The following is a 20,229-nucleotide window of genomic DNA, read 5'->3' on the forward strand; positions in this document are numbered from 1 at the left end:
ACAAGATTATAAGTAGGTGGTAGGCCTTAACAACTAAATAGTAGAACAGTAGAGGAAAAACACAAACACTTTGACCTACTCAGACTGAGGCAAAGGTTTCTTGTCTAGAGAGTAATAATTTCCCCAACACTGGTTATTATTTATTTATTTGTTTAAAAAAAAACAAATAAAATAAAAACAATGTCACCCGCAGAGTGACCCGTATCTTGCCAAAAGGTGACCACATGTGACTTCTTTAAGGTCACACTGAGGTGAACAGAGCTGCTATCCACCAGGAGCGACTCCTTGAGGAATATCTGGCTACGAGAGATTCTGATGAGAATTGTTCTACAGAGTAACCATGAAAAATATGCGTTTGCCTCATAACGTCACCAAATGACGTCATAATGTCTCAAGCTTGACATATCTAGAAAGCACTCATCGAGGTGTTCAATTTGAGGTATTACACGATATGGTTCCTAAAACTTGAAAATTTGACCTTGGGGTCAAATATGTTTGACCTCAGGCGCTAACCATGAAGGTCAAGGCCAATCGCCACCAAAAATTAATCAGCTGAGCGCCAGAACATGAACTATATTCCCATGAAGTTTGAAGACGATCCGATCAAAATTACTCAAAAAATAAGGGTTTCGTCGACTCCCCTGATTTGCGACAAAGTGACCTTGACCTTCAAAATTTTGTGTACTGAAAGGGACCTCAATAGGCCTCTGATATGCGAAGTTACAAAAATTTCCAATAATAACTGTGCTCTGCAGAATTTTTTATACGTGATTACAGACAAACAAACAAAAACAAACAAAAAAAAACATACAAGCTGACTAACATATCTTGCAAAAACTTCGTTTTGGCAAGATAATGAAACCAAACTGCTTCGCACAATGTTTGACGAAATACAAAGAAAAAGTTATGCAACAAAAACCAATTGTCTCCATTGGTCTGCTCAAACATCATCCCACATCTAATGTCTCATCTCGAACACTAGAATGCCGCATCACATGCTGGCGATGAGAAGTTCCACGTTGGTAACGTTAAAAGGAAGATGGAATGTTTTCGTGTTTTACTCACGAAGTAACCTTTTGGTGTGGGGAAAGGATGTTATGCGCATGAGGTACGTGTTGGGGGTAAAGGAAGTTTGTAGCTCAGATGACGTATACTTGCATTGGGTGACATTCGTTTTGAAAGGTACTGTGGAATTTTCGTCGTCAATGTGAAAGTCTACTGTGCAGGACATGAGCGTCCAATTCCAAATATCTCTGCATCGTGATCTTTTTCTGCCGTAATCAAAGGTTTGCGGAGGAGCTTTGATGCGCATTCCTTGCAGGACGAAGACGTGAGAAGACATTGAGGTACTTTTCTACAAAGTACAATAACATCAGCAGACTATGGACAAACCAACACTTTGAATATGTCTTTAAACCCTGACAAATCCCACACAATCACCCTGTCTCTCTGAATGGATCGTCTGGCAAACTCGCCAATCTACTTCCTAAACAAACCACTTGAAGACGTTAAGTCACTCAAGCCTTTGGGCTGACCATATTTCCAAGATGGCCTACAATTCGTCATGCAAGGTCTTTCCTTTGGCAGTCTGAACTTTTGACAACCTCCAAGGCCTCCATTTACAACTTGATGGAGTGCTGTTCGCCCCTTTAAGCTGGTGTCCCTGCCCCACACCTTGCCCTTCTTGATGCCGTGGAAAGCAAGGTCCTCAAAATCATTGGGATCTCCCTCAACGAAGCTGAGTGTCTCTGCCTTTTAATCTCTCATTGCAGGCAAGTCGGTGGCCTCTGTATTCCTGTCCTCTTTTTGGTGTTGCACCCTCTGTCCTCTCTTGGCTCTCTCCATCACAGGTTTCTACAAGGTGCACATGGTCTGCCTCTTACCCTCTTCTTGTTAAACTCCCAAAGTCCAGGCTCACTGCTCATCTACACTAATTTTTTCCTCTTTTCTCTCACCGGTGTAACCATCTTCGTCAGTTTATTCAATCCCATTCTTCCCTTAAGACAGCTGTTCACCACTACCTCAGCTCATTCCCATCCATACTCATGATCTCTTCATCCGCAAATGACCCCATTCCCAAGCACTCCCTTTTTCCAGGTTATTGTGCTTCTCCGCCCTCTCCCTCATCTCTTTTTATGACTTTGCGAACAAAAAAGTTTTTGCCAAGTATGTTGGGCTGAAACGTTTGTCTGTCTGTCAGTCTGTCTCTTTGTCACATGATTTTTGGCCACAGTTTTCAAGCAATCATTCTAAAAAAAATCATGTATGTAGTAGATCGGCAAATGACAGCAATGCTTACTTTGGTGAAGATCCGAATCCAGATCTAGATCTGAGAATTTTTATGCGATTCTTCACCATTGAGAGATATGGCCAAAAATGATAAATAGCACAATATCTCAAAAGATTATGGATGGATTCGGACAAAACTTGGTGGACAGTCCAACTAAGGAAGGTTACCCCCTGCTTTTCCTCCTCTCATCAAGGAATGGGGGTCCCGAAGGCTTTGCCCCAATCGCGTCAAACGGTGAGTTGCCCTGCGGAGGGCAGCTGTACAGGAAGTATTCCCACGGAGTGGGTTTTCAATTTTCTTTGCGTTTTTCTGGTGTTTTGTGGAGTGAAGGGTTTTACGGTGGCCGGAGTGCAAATCCTGCCACCAACCTCCTAAAAAAAAGTAACCCAACTGCAGCAAGATGTCCGCAGATACAGTTGAGCACTATATATGGATGGCTGTTGGCTCACAAGAAGCTCGTCCACCCTTTGACAGGTTTTGTTTTTATCCTGCTGGGTGTCCATATCATACAGCCTCCTCTCCAGAAAACCTGGAGGGGGATACGGTTGTGTTGCTGACAACTCGACCACGAAACTGGTTAGTACAGGTTTACATGGTACCTATAGCTAGTCACAGATCTAATCTGACCTGACCTGACAATATCTGGCCTCACAATATCTAATCTGACCTGACCATTGAGAGATGAGGTTAAAACGATATTGCATATCAAAAAATTGTGGATGGATTTGGATTAAACTTGGTCAACATATAAGGTGTGTGACAACGATAATTGATTCGATTTTTGTGAAGATCCATATCTGGATCCAGATATGAGAATTTTTAAAGTAATTCTTCACCATTCATCTGCCTGGGGGATGGCCAGAGGGAGGCCCCTGGAGTACTGGCGGAAAGTGGACGCAGTGACGCGCTGCTCTGGCGCATGTTCCCATACCTGACCCTGACCTTCACCATTGAGAGATAGGGCCAAAAACGATATATAGCACAATATCTCAAAAGGTTATGGATAGATTCACACGAAACTTGGTGGACAGGTTGGGAGTGCCTCGAGGAAGAATTGATCCAATTTTGGTGAAGATCTGAATCCAGATATTTTTACAAGAATTATTTCATTTTTAACTGATTCTTCACCATTGAGAGATGGGGCCAAAAACTATGTATGGCATGATATCTCTAAAAGTTGTGGATGACTTGTGACAAAACTAGTTGGATGAGTTGGTTGGGTATCAAGAACAAGCCAATTTGATTTTGGTTCATGTCCGGATACAGATCCAGCCTATCAGTGGGATGTAAAATGTAAACTGTTCAACCTGGCGGAGATAGGCACTCTACCGAGCTCTATGATTGATTGTCGCTCTATGAGTGATTTTCATCTGTTGGTTGTTGGTTTGTTTGTTCCTTTTCTGTTTCATCCCCACTTTCCCCTTCCTCTTCTTGCCTTGTTTCATTCAGCTTGTTCACCTCCATGTGTCCTTCTCCCTCTCCCCTTGATCTCACTGTCACTTCTACTCTGCTGTTGGTGGTTCCCCTTTTCCATTTTGTTCCCTTCCATTCTGCTCTCACTCTTCCACAAGCCTTGATCATGTATACAAAAAAAAAACACAGCATTTGTAATTTGAACCTGGAATCCCAGCATCATGAGCTCTGTACTCAGACAGAACACCAAACAGACCAACCCAGAGTTTTCTCCATCCAGTCTACCAGTCTGTCTCCTTTCTCTGCCGGAAGCAATCATCTTTGCCGACAACCTTGTGTGTACAATGTTAAATAATAAAAGGTTTCTGAATAATCCCAACATGGCCAATATACTTTTACGACCTCCACTGAGCAAACTTGTTACCCCTTCAAAAAATAAATTCAGTAAATTCATTCAACAAGATACACCTTTCATGAACCCACACTGGCTGTATCTAATAATATTAAACCTTTTCCAGATGTTGCTTTACTGAATGCCTAATTACAGTTCTGACTACCTTTCCCCACTTCCTTTGAATCCTCTCTCAATGGAGCTAATATGTTTGCTACCTTGCAATCTCCTGATTTCTGCCCTGTCTTCATCAGTCTTTTAAATGTATCTACGAGTTCTTCAGGTACTTCCTTCAGCAGACTTGCATTTGGAACTATCTTATCCTGGAGTTTTGCTTATCTTGAACTTTTAATATTTAGGAATACAAAATCTATGATCGTGGAAAAGCAAAGAGAAGAAGGGTAAAATGGCAGCGCATTCGCAATGGGGACACAGCTGGACACAGCAGGCAATGGAATGAACGAACAGGAAAAGAGGGAGAGAGAGGAGGGGAGGGAATACAGTAACATACAAGGAAGTTCAACGCACGAGTAGGCCATCAGGCCCATCAGGCCTGCGTATCTCTACCAAATATCCATGGACCCCTCTGTCCCCAATGCTTCAAAGTACCTAATTCCAGTTTAAACCTTGAGGTTGGGTGATGGTTTCTGAGGTCGGTGTAGCTACCACATGCATGATGGGCCAAATGACTTCTTCCTGCAACAAAGTTCCTTGTGTGTACTGTTTTTGCTGCCACTACCTTTCCCAAGAGACCGTTCCATGGTAGAAAGAAGAAAATTAACGGCAGAATAACTCACGAGCACGCAAACTCGACATCGACACAACAGGATCAGGTAAAAAGAGACAAGAAGATAGTAACAGATTTATGATATGACTAACAATACAAACGACAACAATTAGACGAGATGGATCCAGTGTAGTGAACTTCCAAATTGCTTTGTAACTTCATCACACAAAAACCTCGAGAAACTGATTTACCCTCTCGGAAAGGCAATGGTTCATTCTGGTGCATTTCCTACAAACCTTTCTCTCTAGAAATAAGTGCAATGGAGGAAAGTGGGAGCAAGATGTCCCACTGGGAAAGATGGGGTAATATTTGCGCCTCTCTCCACCCCTTGCTTAACCTCATTGATCCTGATTTAATATGTTTAGCATCCTGAACGTCCACAGTAGAGGACTCTGTGCCCGATGTACTAAGCACATTACCTCCGCCCACTGAAAGTATATGGACCTTATGTTTCCATCCCTGTCTGTCTGTTTGTTTGTCTTCAATTTAGTGGATTCAGACGAAATTTAGTGGACAGGGTAGGTGGGTGACAAGGACAAATTGATTCGATTTTGCTGAAGATCTGAATCTGGATCTGGATGCTAGAATTTTTGAAATGATTCTTCACCATTGAGAGATCAGGCTGAAAACGATGTATAGCACGATATCTCAAAAAGTTATGGACGGATTTGACCATAAATTGGTGGACGCTTGAGGCGTGTGACGAGGACGAATTGATTCAATTTTGAAGATCCGGATCCGCATACGAGAATTGTTTTTTTTAATTTTTCAAGTGATTCTTCACCATTGTTATGCGGCAAAAAACTATATATAGCATGATATTTCAAAACGTGGATTGATTCAGACGAAACTTGGTGCAGGAGTAGGTCCGGTGACGAGAACAAGCCGATTAAATTTTGCTTCAGGTCCAGATCCAGATCCAGATCCAGCCTATCAGTGGGAAACAAGATGTAAACGAATCAACCTGGCAGAGGTACACATTCGACTACGAACCTTTCTAGTTTATCATGGAAATGTTCAGGAGAGTGAACAAAATAACTAAGAAAAAAGATAAAATATTCACAAGTACGTGTGCGTGTGTGTGTGTGTGTGTACGTGTGTGTGTATACGTGTGTGTGTATATGTATATGTGTGTGTACGTGTGTGTGTGTGTTTGTGTGTGTGTACATGTCCTCCATAACTCCAAAACCATGAAACCTAGCAGCCTATATCCTTTATCCGGCACCATGCTCGGCCACCTCGTTCTCTGGGGTCTTAAGACATATCCGAGGTAACCTCACTGGGGTCTGAAGCCGCCATGTTTTTTTGGCCTGCTCAACGATGCCTTGACTTGGAACAGGCCGCAACGATTTCTTAACGATAAAGATTTTTTTCTCTCACTTTCCTCACTCATATTATCGAATACCTGTTCATCATAGCTACGAATCACTGTGTACATCGCTTTTGTAAGTACGATAAGTTTTCAAATTAGGAGCTTGGAGCGATTTCATGCATTAAATGATACGATTTTCCACGATCTACTCTCACGTACTAATTAAAGTATATTATCAAAATATTATTTCCGCTTTTATTATTGGATATCATCCGGACTAGATAAGTGTTGAAATCTGGAGTGAAATCTGATCATTTAAAGAAATAACAAATCTTATAATGAAGCACATATTCCTATTTACTTTAAGCAGCAATGCTATGTCCCTCCTATATATATATATATATATATATATATATATATATATATATATATATATATATATATATATATATATATATATATATATATATATATATATATATATATATATATATATATATATATATATATATATATATATATATATATATATATATATATATATATAGCCTGGTGTGTTGGCGCAGTGGTTCGGGCAGCGGCTTGGGATCCAAAAGGTCCTGAGTTCAAGCCCCATTGGGCCACTGAATTAATACACCAGGGGGTTGACTCAGCCTGTCATCCTTCCGATGTCGGCGAAATGAGTACCAGTGTACTGGGCCGGTGTATACCCCGGTTAAAATAGGTGTACCATATCCCTGTGTCGTAAGAGGCGACCAGGGTTGTGTCATGAAGGGCATCCGATGTAAAACATGTGCCAAATCACTATGCGGATCATACGCATGATCCGCTGTGGCGACCCCTAACGGGAGCAGCCGAAAGAAGAAGAAGAAGATATATATTGTTACGGCTGTGGAAATTCGCATTACACCATGAAGGGCCCGTAGGTGAGATATCTCTAAGTACATGTGTAGTTAGCCCCAAATCCGTTGTCCAGAGGGAATTTATGTGATTCATTCGGGCTGCGACACTTTGAGTTAGGCGTTTTTCTGTTCTATCTTTATTTTGAACCAACCACGTCTCAAACGCCATCACACAACAACCACCAACCACAACGCCGCTTCACAACAACCACAACCACACCTGCCTCTCAACAACCACGCCATCCTCACCACTCCGCCAGCAACCGTCAACATCTCCACGAACACAAAAGGGGAACAACAACATCTCCCACCCCGATTTCCCTGGTAAACAAGAATGACGGTTGGAACTCAACTCCCACCCCGATTTCTCTGGTAAACAAGAATGACGGTTGGAACTCAACTCCCACCCCGATTTCTCTGGTAAACAAGAATGATGGTTGGAACTCAACTCCCACCCCGATTTCTCTGGTAAACAAGAATGACGGTTGGAACTCAACTCCCGCCCCAATTTCTCTGGTGGAATGTTCCCCTCCCCGCGTGCCGCGAAGGGAGGGGCGGGTTGCCGGGGAAATAAAAGGGTGCACGGAGGCGCCGCTGAGAGGAGGTCGGGTCAGGGCTGAGAGGAGGTCGGTCGGTGCCAGTCGGCGGTTCATGGTCTTCTGCCCATCTGGGTCTTGGAGAAGCGGTCCGTAGAGCGACCCGCTCGTTGGAGCTTGCAGTCGGTGGAGAGTCTGGACGTCGCGGAGGGGACGCGGACTGGAGGCGCCGCTCTGCCAGCTGGGTCGTGCGGACCTGCGCGTTTGTACAAGGAGTGCCGGAGAGAGCTCGCCCACCATCGCACCGCGAGGGTGCAGGTAACCTGCAACGGTCTCGTGGGACTCGTTCGGTCTGCCAAGTCCCACGCCATAAAGGCCCACGGGCCCCGTCTGCCCCCTTGTCTATGAGGGTGGCTTCTTTCCTTTGCTTTCGAATGAATGTGTGTTGGCGCCGTCTGTAAAGTAGAACTGTATAAGTGTTGCCGTGTGTACACGTATTCGGTTTAACTCTTGCTTTCGCTTTATATGTGCATTTTGATTATTGTGGCTGTATATACGTGCTTTCCGTGTGCCGCGGAATAAATGTGCATTGTGTTTTCCCGTTTTGCTTCATCTCCTTCCTTTTAATTGACCCTCCATCCTGCTTCACTTAAAGGGTTCGTAGTGGACTTAATACGCCCGATAATTAATCGGAACCGTCGAGGCCGACGATAACACTGCTCGGTTATCACTGTAGCACGGAACGGACCGCTTAAGTGGTTCGTGTCCGGAGTCGGCCTGTGGCATGGTGCGATCGCCCGGTCGACCATTTGCGCAGGTAGTTAGGTATATCGAATTTGGTGAGCGACCCTATCCTGCGCGGGTGGGCAATTGGCACGATCGTGGTGAGGTTAAACCCCCACCCGTGACTAGCTCCTGACGTTGGTCCGAGAGGGTCACGACATAATTGTCCGTCCGGTGGGCGACGTGCCGCGATTCGAGTCACGTGGCCGTTCGCACGCCGGCGGGCGCGAATTCGCAACAATATTTATGTATATATATATATATATATATATATATATATATATATATATATATATATATATATATATATATATATATATATATATATATATATATATATATATATATATATATATACACATATAGATATCTAAGAAAATGTGAAACTTCTAAATCATTAAACATCTTTTACTGCTGTTTGTAGAATTATTATATTGAGTGATCAAAAGATTTCGGAACGTGCTAAAATTAACCAGCTTCATTGAGCAATGTGATTTAATGCATTCACTGCTGGACCTCACTCCCTGTTCCCCAGAGGAACTGCTCATCCATAGTGCCTGCCAGATCTGTGTCTATATTTTCGGAGGTTTTGTGAGTTGCTCTGCAGGGAATGAAAGCAAATTTGGTGAAAAACGAACATTAAAAAAAAGTTATGACGTTTGCGCCGAACCCGAACAGATGTACATGACGTGCGCACAGGCGAGCAGGGAACATGGAGGATTATCTGCAATGTTTAATTCATAGACGATTAAACTTTATGATGTCTCCAGGGTTGTTCTACATTAAACAGCAACTCTTTTGGAGATAAAGTCATGATTAGAATGAAGGCACGGTGAAAACTGGCTTTAAAGTTAAAGGGATCTTATATGGTATGCAGCCACAGCCTGGCCAGCCATTCTTTATCAAACATTTAATCAGAGTGCTTGCTTGAGTGCTTAAGCCACTTGGCGATCACCATACAGTCGATCGTGGTCCAGTTCGTGTCCCGATCGGGACGTAAAGTTAGCAGTTGCTACAAGGTAGAGGTACATGATTTACAATGGTTATGTGGTTTCTCTTTGTGAGTTTCAAAACAAAATATATTTGATAACACGCAATTTCCGAGCCGTTTGCTGTATGAACGTGTTTTCTAAATTACAGAGCAAAAATTTTTTTCCACCTGTCACATGCAACTGTTTATAAAGATTAATGTTTGTGAACATCTCCCTCAAATGTCTATAAATGTAACACTGTTTTTCAGTTAAAGATACTCAAGGTTTTTGGGTTGTATACAGTAGGTACTGTAGTTGGTAATCACACTGACTCCAGCCTGCCGATTCCCGAAAAAATTGGCGATATCGGCCAAGCGTGTGTGTGTGTGTGTGTGTGTGTGTGTGTGTGTGTGTGTGTGTGTGTGTGTGTGTGTGTGTGTGTGTGTGTGAGATGTTCAAAAAGCACAACATATTCTCTCTGCTAACTCCCCTTCCCCTACCTCTGTCCCATCCTTGCTCTACCCCCTCCAATTATAATGCAGCACCCTCCCACACATCTCTCTCTCTCTCTCTCTCTCTCTCTCTCTCTCTCTCTCTCTCTCTCTCTCTCTCTCTCTCTCTCTCTCTCTCTCTCTCTCTCTCTCTCTCTCTCTCTCTCTCTCTCTCTCTCTCTCTCTCTCTCTCTCTCTCTCTCTCTCTCTCTCTCTCTCTCTCTCTCTCTCTCTCTCTCTCTCTCTCTCTCTCTCTCTCTCTCTCTCTCGCTCTCTCTCTCTCTCTCTCTCTCTCTCTCCTCTCCGAATGTGTCCGGGCAGTGATTATGTCCGGACGTGTACAGATGGAGTTTGTCTCCAGACATATCTGGGCGCTGTTTGTCTCCGGATGTGCTCAGGCATTGTTTATCTCCAGACCGTGTTTGTTTGTTTCTGGGCGATGTTTGTCTCCAGACATGTCCTAGTGCTGTTTGTCTCCAGATATGTCTGGGTGGGGTTTGTCTCCAGACGTGTCTGGAAGGTGATTGTCTCTGGATCTGTCTGGGCAGTCTTTGTCTCCAGATGTGTCCCAGCGGTGTTTTTCTCCAGACAGCTTAGCTCTGGGCGGTGTTTGTCTCCGAATGTGTCTGGGTGGTGTTCAGGTCTGGACAGGAGTTTGTCTCCGGATGTGTCTTCGCAGTGTTCATCTCTGGACAGTGTTTGTCTATGGACGTGTCCAGGTGGTGTTTGTCTCTGGGCAGTATTTATAGGATGACAGGTCGAAAATGGATTTCAGATATTATTTTGTTTCTATGTTCACTGTTATTATTTGCAGAATCATTTTGATGAGACAGTATGAATCGTAATTAATGCTCCACCGCACGTCTGCCCTCCCTTCCTCTCACCTCTCGCTGCCTTCCCTTCCCCCACTTGTCCTCACTCCCCCTCCCTCCTTTCTCCCACACCATTCCTCACTCCCCCTCCCTCCCCTCTCTTTCCACCTCCACCTCCTCACTCTCCCCCTTTTCTCTCTCTACCACCCTTCTCTCTCTCTCTCCCCTCCCCCCCCCACTTAGTATTCCCATCAGCGAAGCAACAGGTTTTCCATTCCTGTCTTGCTTCCATTCCTCTTCATCGGGGTGTGTGTGTGTGTGTGTGTGTGTGTGTGTGTGTGTGTGTGTGTGTGTGTGTGTGTGTGTGTGTGTGTGTGTGTTTCGGGGGGGATGTTTTTTTTACTCCTCATTCACTCATCCAGTTATCCTTGGTTTCTAATTTCAAATAATATCATCATATTCCTGAAATACCTTTTCCTGAAATATTCCTGAAATAGCTCGGTACATACTTTGAAAATGGTTTATTTTGTTTTCAGATGTCGACATGCTCGTGGCTTCTTCAAAATTTTATTTTTCCCCTTTTGTGTTATCTTTTTATTATTCCCTTAATCTGCCTCAGTCCCTTTACGAAGTATAATGTTGTTTTTTAAATTGTTTTTACGTGAATACCATAACTAATTTTCTTGTTCAAACATGTTGGCTTTGTTTTAAATATAAATGAATTGTTTTTATAAACATGATGGACAAACCATTGGTCGCTAATAATTGTGCAGACCTTGATTGACCTCATGACCTCTTCCTGTGTTGAAAGTTCCTAATAAGAGAACTCCTATTATTTATTACCCACGCACATGAAGCAAAAAGTGGGGTTAAGCAATTCGTTCACTCTGTCTGTCTGTCTGTCTGTCTGTCTACAGACATCAGTGTATGATTTAGGAACTACTTAATTTCAATTTAATTTTTTTATTTGAATACTGTAAAACACAAATTGGAACGTGAACTTGCAGTTTAGGAGTACGTACTTTGGTTTTGAATTTGGCAAATTGTCTGGATTCGTTCCGATTGCACATGCGCAGAGAGGAGAGAGACAATAATTTTACTCCGTCTGCCTAACTGGCAATCAAACAAAATTGAAAATCATTCCAAACAGGAAACTTACTGTTTTAAAGGCTGTTATAAAGGACACAAACAACAGGCACCAAGAACTAATGTAACGTGTTAAATAAGGTGGTGAAAAAGACAGTGCATAAACGGCGGTAAAACTTTGTTTTTTTCTTTTTTATACAGCCTTTAAACTTTTATTTTGTTTAAATTGAATTATATACTTGTACACTGAAGACTACAAATCGCCTTGTTTGCACTTTCAAACCCCATCAATTTTGCAGCACTTGGACAAAATATTACACCATTTCACGCCATCTCGACCAACCAAGTTTGACGCTCGCGTTCTCAGCCTTGGGGAATATCGAGATGCAGACAAAACCGCGGCTTCTAGGAAATGTCGATCGTGCTCGGAAAGGCAAAGCGAGAGTTGAAAAGACTCTTCCCGCGTCCTTTTTCTCAAGACTGCACGGGGTAAGGTGTTCTATGAACTCTCGTTTTTATATGAATCGAGTATCATAAAATTGAAGTGAAATTATTGGGTAGATCAAGTACTTTGGATAGTGATGTGATACGATCTTGCACACATCCTTTGCATCAACGTATGCCATCTCAGGGTTGAATCAGAACTTACGAAACATAATTTCATAACTGTACATGCAATAATGTATTTTATCATTAATGGAAAAACAAACGTAATGGTTAAGATTTATTTTAGAGTGCTCCCACATTATTTGCTGCTAAACCTTTTTTTTTTTTTTTTGTTCTCATCTCTTTAAACAATGAATCACACAAAGTGATGGTACAATTCCACAGAGGCTGGATTCCTAATTACGCCATTGACCTCCAGTTCGCTGGCTTCCTGACAGACAGAGTAGCTGGTATGAGGTCCAGACCCGTGGCTGGGCTTGAAGCTGCGCAGACAGGTACGGGGCTGTAGCTATGCAGCCCTGCAACGGAGCAATTATGAACAATTAGCACGACAGCAATAATGACGTCGTCGGGTGAAATTACCGGCGCAGTTCGTCGTGTTGTGACGTGGTTGCAGTAACACGGTTTGACAGCTCAACGTCAGCCCTCGGGGTCGAGTCCCACATCGAACTTCGTCACGTTTTCATTCGCCTACCCCCCCCCCCCCCCCGACATGCAATCGGCCAGAGCATTCGATTTCCAAAACCTGTCCGCATCACCTGTCTGTGCAGTGGCGTGTCCGTTGGCTATCAATGGAGTTGTATTGTTGGTTTCATATTGAGAGTACCATACACACGCTTCACCGGCGATTCCGTTCCATTCGGGATTCATATGCACAGGATATTCTTTATTGATTTATTTTGGAAACAAAGTCGAGGCTCATGTAGGAGCCAGCTGCGAGAACACAGATAACAGAACATAAGGCACATAACAAGCATATGACCGCAGGGATGAGAGACAAAATAGAGGGAGCCTTGGAGAAATAAGGGATGTTGGAAAGAATAAGAGGCAGGGAAGGACGTACGCAAGATGGATACAGAAGCAAACTTTCGGGAAGGAAAAACTGGGAACTTGGAAAGAGGTGGGATGGTGAGGTTAAGGGGTAGAAAAGATCATGGTTTTGGATGGGGGTTAGGGTTAGATGGTGGCGAACAATTGTCTTGAAGAACCGGAGTGAAGAATTAGATTGAAGAGAATATGGAAGTTGGTGGGGGGAGGAGGGGAAATAAGAACAAATGAGTGGAGGTGAGCAGTGATTTTTGGATTTTGGGAGTTTCACGAGGAGGGGGGTTACTGGCCAACTGTGGGTACACTGCAGAAACCTGTGGGAGGAGTGAGGGGGACAAAACATGGAAAGGGCAGAGGGTGCAAGACCGGATAGGAAACTGTCTTCTACCGAGACCACTGACCTGTCTGTGATGGCAAGGTTATCGTTCTACAGTCGACTCGGTTGTTTCATTGCGGGAGATTTCAATGATCTTGAAGGCCTTGGTTTCCACTGCACCGAGCAGAGCAAGGTGCGAGGTGGGGGCGCCAGCCCAGAGGAGAGGCCAGTACTCCATCAAGCTACATCCTTTGACACTGTGTACGCCAGCTCATCTCTTCCAGCTTTGTTTCATGAATAATATTGTGGGTCCACTTCATTCCCAGAATCACCTCGTTTATCAGAAGCCTTCAAAACCTGTTCCTGCCAATGTCCTATAAACTTTAAACTGCTCTATACTCTATGGACTTCAAGAACTTCATTGTTCACCTTCTATTTTTGCCTTTCTAATCGAAGTTCCCTTACTATAGGAACTTCGACACAGGATGCTCTCTCCATCCACAACACCACCAAGTCTGATTGGATGCTCGAACCACTACACCACCCAAGTAAATATTATATTAACTTTGAAAGGTGTGATTTTGCTCCGGTACTAGAACCAAAATCTCCTCCTTTGAAGAATTCCATTAGCTATTTTACCAAACCTAATGATAGTTAACCGTATAGGGCAAATTTTTACATCCACATGTGAGTGCACACACAACTTCTGGCTAGACGTTGACTTAAGGAGATAGTGTTAGCTGGAAGCACTGCACCAGCTTGTTTTGTATCATGATCTGATTATGTCAGCAATGAATCCCTCAACGAAATAACTTCAACACACGATAAATTATTTACTTTGACATCTCCATTTGTATCTGTTTGCTAGAACATGCACAAAATGTAGTAAACCTGCACTGCGTGCTGTCACTATTAGGCCCACTTTCCCTTGCTACCCCAAACGAACATTTTACAGGTGACAGCATTACACCAGGGGCTATCTTGAGCCAGTATTGCTTGGGCATGGGTAGGTGGAGTAAACTGAGAAAGTGAAGAGAAGGCGGGGGTAGAAGAGCACGGGGGAAGTCGGAAGATAGAAAGAAGAGTAGGGGAGTGTGAGAGGAGAGGGGGAAAAAAGGGAAAGAAATTCGAGAGGATATAGGGAAAGGGCATGTACGGAATATGCTGGAATGTGGTGGTGATGTTGGTGGAAAGGTGGAGGTGCTGCTCCATTAATTGTGAAAAGTCCCATAATTCTTATAACTGGGGTTGTTAAAGTAAGTAAGGAAGGCTTGACAAATCAATCGATCATTGTTAGTTATGTGGGACCTTTGGACTCGGACTCGGACTTGGAGTTATCAAACCGGTACTCAACAACATCTCTGCCAGGCACATAAAACGTACAATGTGCTTGAAGTGCTGATATAAATGGAGTTTCTGGTATAGTCTTGATGATTGTTTTAAAAGATACAACAACAATAATTTAAAAAATCCCTTGATGAGAGCAACTCTGTTGTTGACACATCAGACCGAAGCTTTTATCCTCATGAATTTGGACTTGGTTGTCCATTTTCACATCAACAATCTGTATATCATGGAGTGGGGGGGGGGGGGAATAAAATATGTTGTGTGTATGTTGTATGTTTCATCTACTCTTCCGCAAGGATTTGACCAAGGAAGCTGAAACTTTCAGGGATTAATGAGGGCACCCTGAAGAGAAGTTGTGCCTGTGCAAGTTTGGTTTAATTCCATCAAGTTTTGGGGAAAAAACAATTCCACCCATCTTGATGTTTTCTTGCTTTGGGGTGTGTGGGAGAGGTGGGTGGGGGGGGGGTGGGTGAAATTGGAATTATCCGAGTGATATAACCACGATGTATATGCACATAAGCAGTACGCATGTTTTTGCTTCATATACGTAATGCGGGTTATTTTTATGTTTCGGGAGCAATTGAGGCAGCAGTCTGTTACCTATACACTACCCAAATATAGGGCTGTGGCAGAAGAACATGTTGCATGCTCAGAACAAGACTGCCTGCAAAGCGGGTACTCTGCTCGTAACAATAATAATATCAACGCTGCCTTATTTATTTGGGAAATTTTGCTTGGGAAAACCTTAACTTGACAACTAGAACGGCACTTGGTAGAGCGCATACCTCCGCCAGGCTGAATAGTTTGTTTTGTGTCCCACTGATAGGCCGGATCTGCATCCAGACCGGAACCAAAATCGAATCGGCTTGTTCTTGTCACCGACCCCAACTCATCCACCAAGTTTCATCCGAGTCCGTCCATAACTTTTTGAGACATCGTGCTGTGTATCGTTTTTGGCCCCATCTCTCAATGGTGAAGAATCACTTTCAAAAATTTAGGATCCGGATCCGGACCTAACCACAAATCTAATCATTTCATCCTCGTCACACACCCAACCTGTCCACCGAAGTTCATCTGAATCCGTCCACAACCTTTTGAGATATCGTGTTCACAGAAGAACAGACAGACAGACAGTGGTGTAAAGATAATCTCCACCCACCTTCAGTGGTGGTAGTGGGGCAACTTAGCTAAATATAGCATAACAATTGTGCATTTTGTGAGGAAAGCACCAAATTTGGAACACTCGTAGCCTATCATATTATGAACAGATTTGGATATTGGGACATCTCAAATTTTTGATGGCAGTGGAAAATGGCTGCCACAGCCATCAGCGGCTGAATTTGAGATGTCCCAATATCCAAATCTGTTCATAATATGATAGGCTACTAGTGTGCCAAATTTGGTGCTTTCCTCACAAAATGCACAATTGTTATGCTAAGTTTCCCCACTATGGAGATATTAACGCATTTATCATATCTTTCAATTTGATCCAAAATAAAGAAAAATTGCGATGATCGATTCTGTTTTTTTAAAGTTTCTAATCTATCTCTTTCCGAATCTTAAGACCGGGATCAATATATGCTCGAACTTACCAATGTTTTGTGTTTTAGTATAGCACAGTGTCTGATAATGGATGGATGTGTGTATTTTCACTTAATGGGAAATGATAGACCTTCACTGTAAGGCCGAAACGTTTTTTGTCCACAAGGACCAATGGTAGTGCCATCTCTGGTGTATTTTCCACTGAACTGGCATGGCTGGGTGCCCTGGCCCATCGCTGCCCTCGAATAGCATTATGCAAGTTCTTACTAATTACTGAGAGAGAGGAAGAATAATTGGCAACATGAGTCACATGTCAGCAATTAATGTCAGTTGAGCTTGTGCAATGGTTGTTGCAATTCTTTGGCAGGTGAGAAGCAAGAACAGCTAAACGAAGACAAAATAACAAAGTCCAGGACTATCATGGCCTCGTATGCAAAGATTCCAAAAATTCAAAATTATGTTTTGCCTTTACTACTGTGTTCGGTTTCAGTTTGGATACCACATATCCTCGGTTCATCTGACATTATAGGTCAAATTGGTAAATGTTTAGGAACTTTCATGTGAGCCAAGTATAATTACTCTCTATTTGTCAAAGATTGTAGCACAGTCTTTAATACATATGGAGCAATGTGTTGAGGATCAACAGAGGTCACAGTCAGACGGAGCCTGCGATAAGACCATGAATGCCAATTGTCAGGGCCTGGAGGAAAGAGGAAATGTGGGTGGAAAAAAAAAAGAAAGACAAAAGTAATGTGAGTGAGTAAAGAGAGGGGAATGGACTAATAGAAGAAGAAAGCTGGAGGTTGATGCTATAAATAAACGAAGAGAAACCAAAGCGAACCGAACTTCTCAACAATAACTTCTGCCAAGGTCAAAAATATTCTGAAATAATTGCTGAGTTTTGGTCTATAGGTTAGCGGATGAGGATAAATACTTTTTGTAAACAGCCTCAAATTGTCTGAAAATGAGCAAACTGGAAACAAATTGTGTAATGAGCTTCCTACTAATAGTGAGCCTGACGCACATGGGTTAGCACAGGCCCCAGGGGTCGCTGCTGAAATGGGATTGAAGGACCGGAGCCTCGTGGCCTGCCATTTCCTGCAGTCCTCCTGCCTGCCATTCCTGGTTAGGATAGATGGGAAGCTGATGTAGAGTTGGGGGCAGGTCGTGGGCGCCAGAATCGAGGACATAGGGAGAGGCCAGGGTCGGTTACACTAGGCATTGTTTATCTTAGGATAGTCTGGTTAGACGTTGGGTGAAAGAAAGAGAATGGATAATGATAGATAAAGCTTGAATGAGAAACCATGGCAGCAATTTGCTTCAATATTCCACAGAAACAACCACTTGTTCTGTTTTTTTTAATTTTCTGTTGGACTCGAGACTTCCCAACTACAGGAATATGAGGACAAAACATTGGAGATAAAGTGAGAGTGAGAGACAGAGAGACAATAACAGAGATGCAGAGACAGACACAGTTAAGAGACAAAGAAACGGGTATAAAAACTGAGATGAAAGCAACAGACACTGAAAGACAGAGAATGAGAGAATATCCAGTTATGTAACAATAATCATAACCCTAGAGGGCAGTATTCAGTCCAGAATTTTGAAGCTGCAGTTTCAGATACTTTTTTTTTTAATGTGAAACACCTTTTGACACAAAAATATTTCTTAAAAATAAATAATTATTCGTCTTTTATGATAATGTTATGATAAGGGGAAGCAAGACTATTGCAACGTGCGTGTGCGTGTGCGTGCGCGTGCACGTGCATGCACCTACACATGTTCGATGTTCGCTTTAAAAAGGTTTTCTCTGCAACCAATTGTCCAATCGATGCGAAACTTTAAATCTAGAAGGGACCCCCCCCCCATGTAGAATATTTTATTGATAACACTCATGTTATAGTTCACATGGTATGGCATTGAGACTTGGCAGATGTCATTAACTCCCCATTGGGTATATCGGGCGATAACGATGACGTCATCGGTGAAGTGGTTTTCCAGCCATAATTGGTTGAATCGAAATCCTTATTCGAAAAATCTGATACTTCATGTATCTGATGTACAACCCAATGTGAGTGAAGAATTAATTTTATGACGTCATCGGTCACGTGGTTTGGTGGCTGTATTGGATTGAAAAGAAAAATGTTAAAAAAAAAAAATTCTTCTCCAGAACCATTAACAGATTGATGCAAAACTTCATACATATGATTGACTAGCCATGGAGAATATATATATATATATATATATATATATATATATATATATATATATATATATATATATATATATATATATATATATATATCAGTCGTTTGATTGTTTTTTCACATTCACCTTAATGTACACAAAAGTGGTCATCAAATATCCTAATAATCAATCAATAAACCACAGATACTGGCAATGTATGTGACATAATAGGGTGCATGAATGATATGGGTTTTGGGCAATAACAGCAGCAGACCATAACAGTGGCGTGTTCACCGTTCAGTTAGCTATAGTATCTTTGTTCAGAATGAGCACGCAATGTGAGACTATACCTTATGTAAGTAACTTGAATGACACTCGTAGAGTGCAAACACATGTACTTTAGCCAACACATCATGCACCCTGGCCCAAAAGACAAAATACATGGTCAATGGTCATAGAAGAACTGAATGTATTCTGGCTCTAATCATACAAAGAGCCACTGCTTATTCTTTATCGGTATCATCAGCAAGGCCAAAATCTGGGTGAGGGGTGAGGAGGGGAGTGGAGGGGGGGGAGACTGATTGTTTCATGTTTTATTTTAAAATTTCAACACAACAGGAAAATCTAAAATAAAAGAGCTAACTGAGGTCCAGACCGTATAAAAAAGGCAACTTTACCATGATACATATACAGTTGTTGACCACAAACAAGATACTATTAAAAACAAAATATGGATTCAAATCGGCTCCCAATCAAAAATTCAAAGATCCTCGACCACCTTGTAAAGCCCACGTTTGTTGAAATTTAAAGAATTATCATAAAATGAGCTTCAAGTTTAATTCTTGCACACTCAAAACAGCCTTTTGAACCACAAAACAAACTTTTAAAGTAAAAAAACAACCTTAAAATCTTTAAACCTAAGAGTGGATAGGTTTAAATTGGAATTAAATAGGTACATAGATGTATTGGAGATAGAGGGGGAGAGGGATATTAGCAGGACTTGTAGGTAGTTTGTGTGTGGATGGGTGATGGAATCTGGTGTTGGTGCAACACAGGCATGATGGGCCGAATGGCCTCCTCCTGCACCAAAGTTCCTTATACCTATAAATTTTTAGATCCTCGTGGAGGATCTCTAAGTCTTACTCACGTTGTTGTTCTTCATCTTCTTCTTGTGGACTTTTTTGTTTCACAGCCTACAGTTTTCATCGAAACTTCTTGAAACTTGGCATACATATGTAAAAATACCCTGCGCAGACAGTAACCATCTCCGATTTTGAAAATTCCTCCGGAAAAAAAAGTTATGACGTCAAAATATCTCCGCTAATGGAAATCGCCTAAAAAATTATCTCCGAAACTAGGCAAGCTTTTTAAATTCTGTTTGCGGGAATCGAACAGGGCATTAGCAGAGATTAATTACCGCACATATGATACATCACTATGACGTCATATCAATTTTTATGACGTCATTCCTATTTTTTGACATTTTTTGTTTCACAACCCAGAGTTTTCATCGGATCTTCGCGAAACTTGCCATGTATATGCAGAAAGCCCACGCGCAGGCAGGAACCA

General features: G+C 42.4%; 1 protein-coding gene across 1 annotated transcript in view; it reads left to right on the forward strand.

Moving 5' to 3' along the window:
• LOC147023789 (forkhead box C1-A-like) overlaps positions 1–20,229 on the forward strand; it is a 328,450-nt gene that overhangs the window by 156,870 nt on the left and 151,351 nt on the right. The window contains exon 4 of the mRNA XM_085889590.1: positions 12,074–12,263. The gene's annotated coding sequence lies outside the window, so the exon portion shown is untranslated. The remainder of the gene's footprint in view (positions 1–12,073; positions 12,264–20,229) is intronic.

Source organism: Eptatretus burgeri, chromosome 7 (genome assembly GCF_056783735.1).
Source record: "Eptatretus burgeri isolate ZD-2024b chromosome 7, Ebu_testis_v1, whole genome shotgun sequence".
Lineage (NCBI taxonomy): Eukaryota > Metazoa > Chordata > Myxini > Myxiniformes > Myxinidae > Eptatretus > Eptatretus burgeri.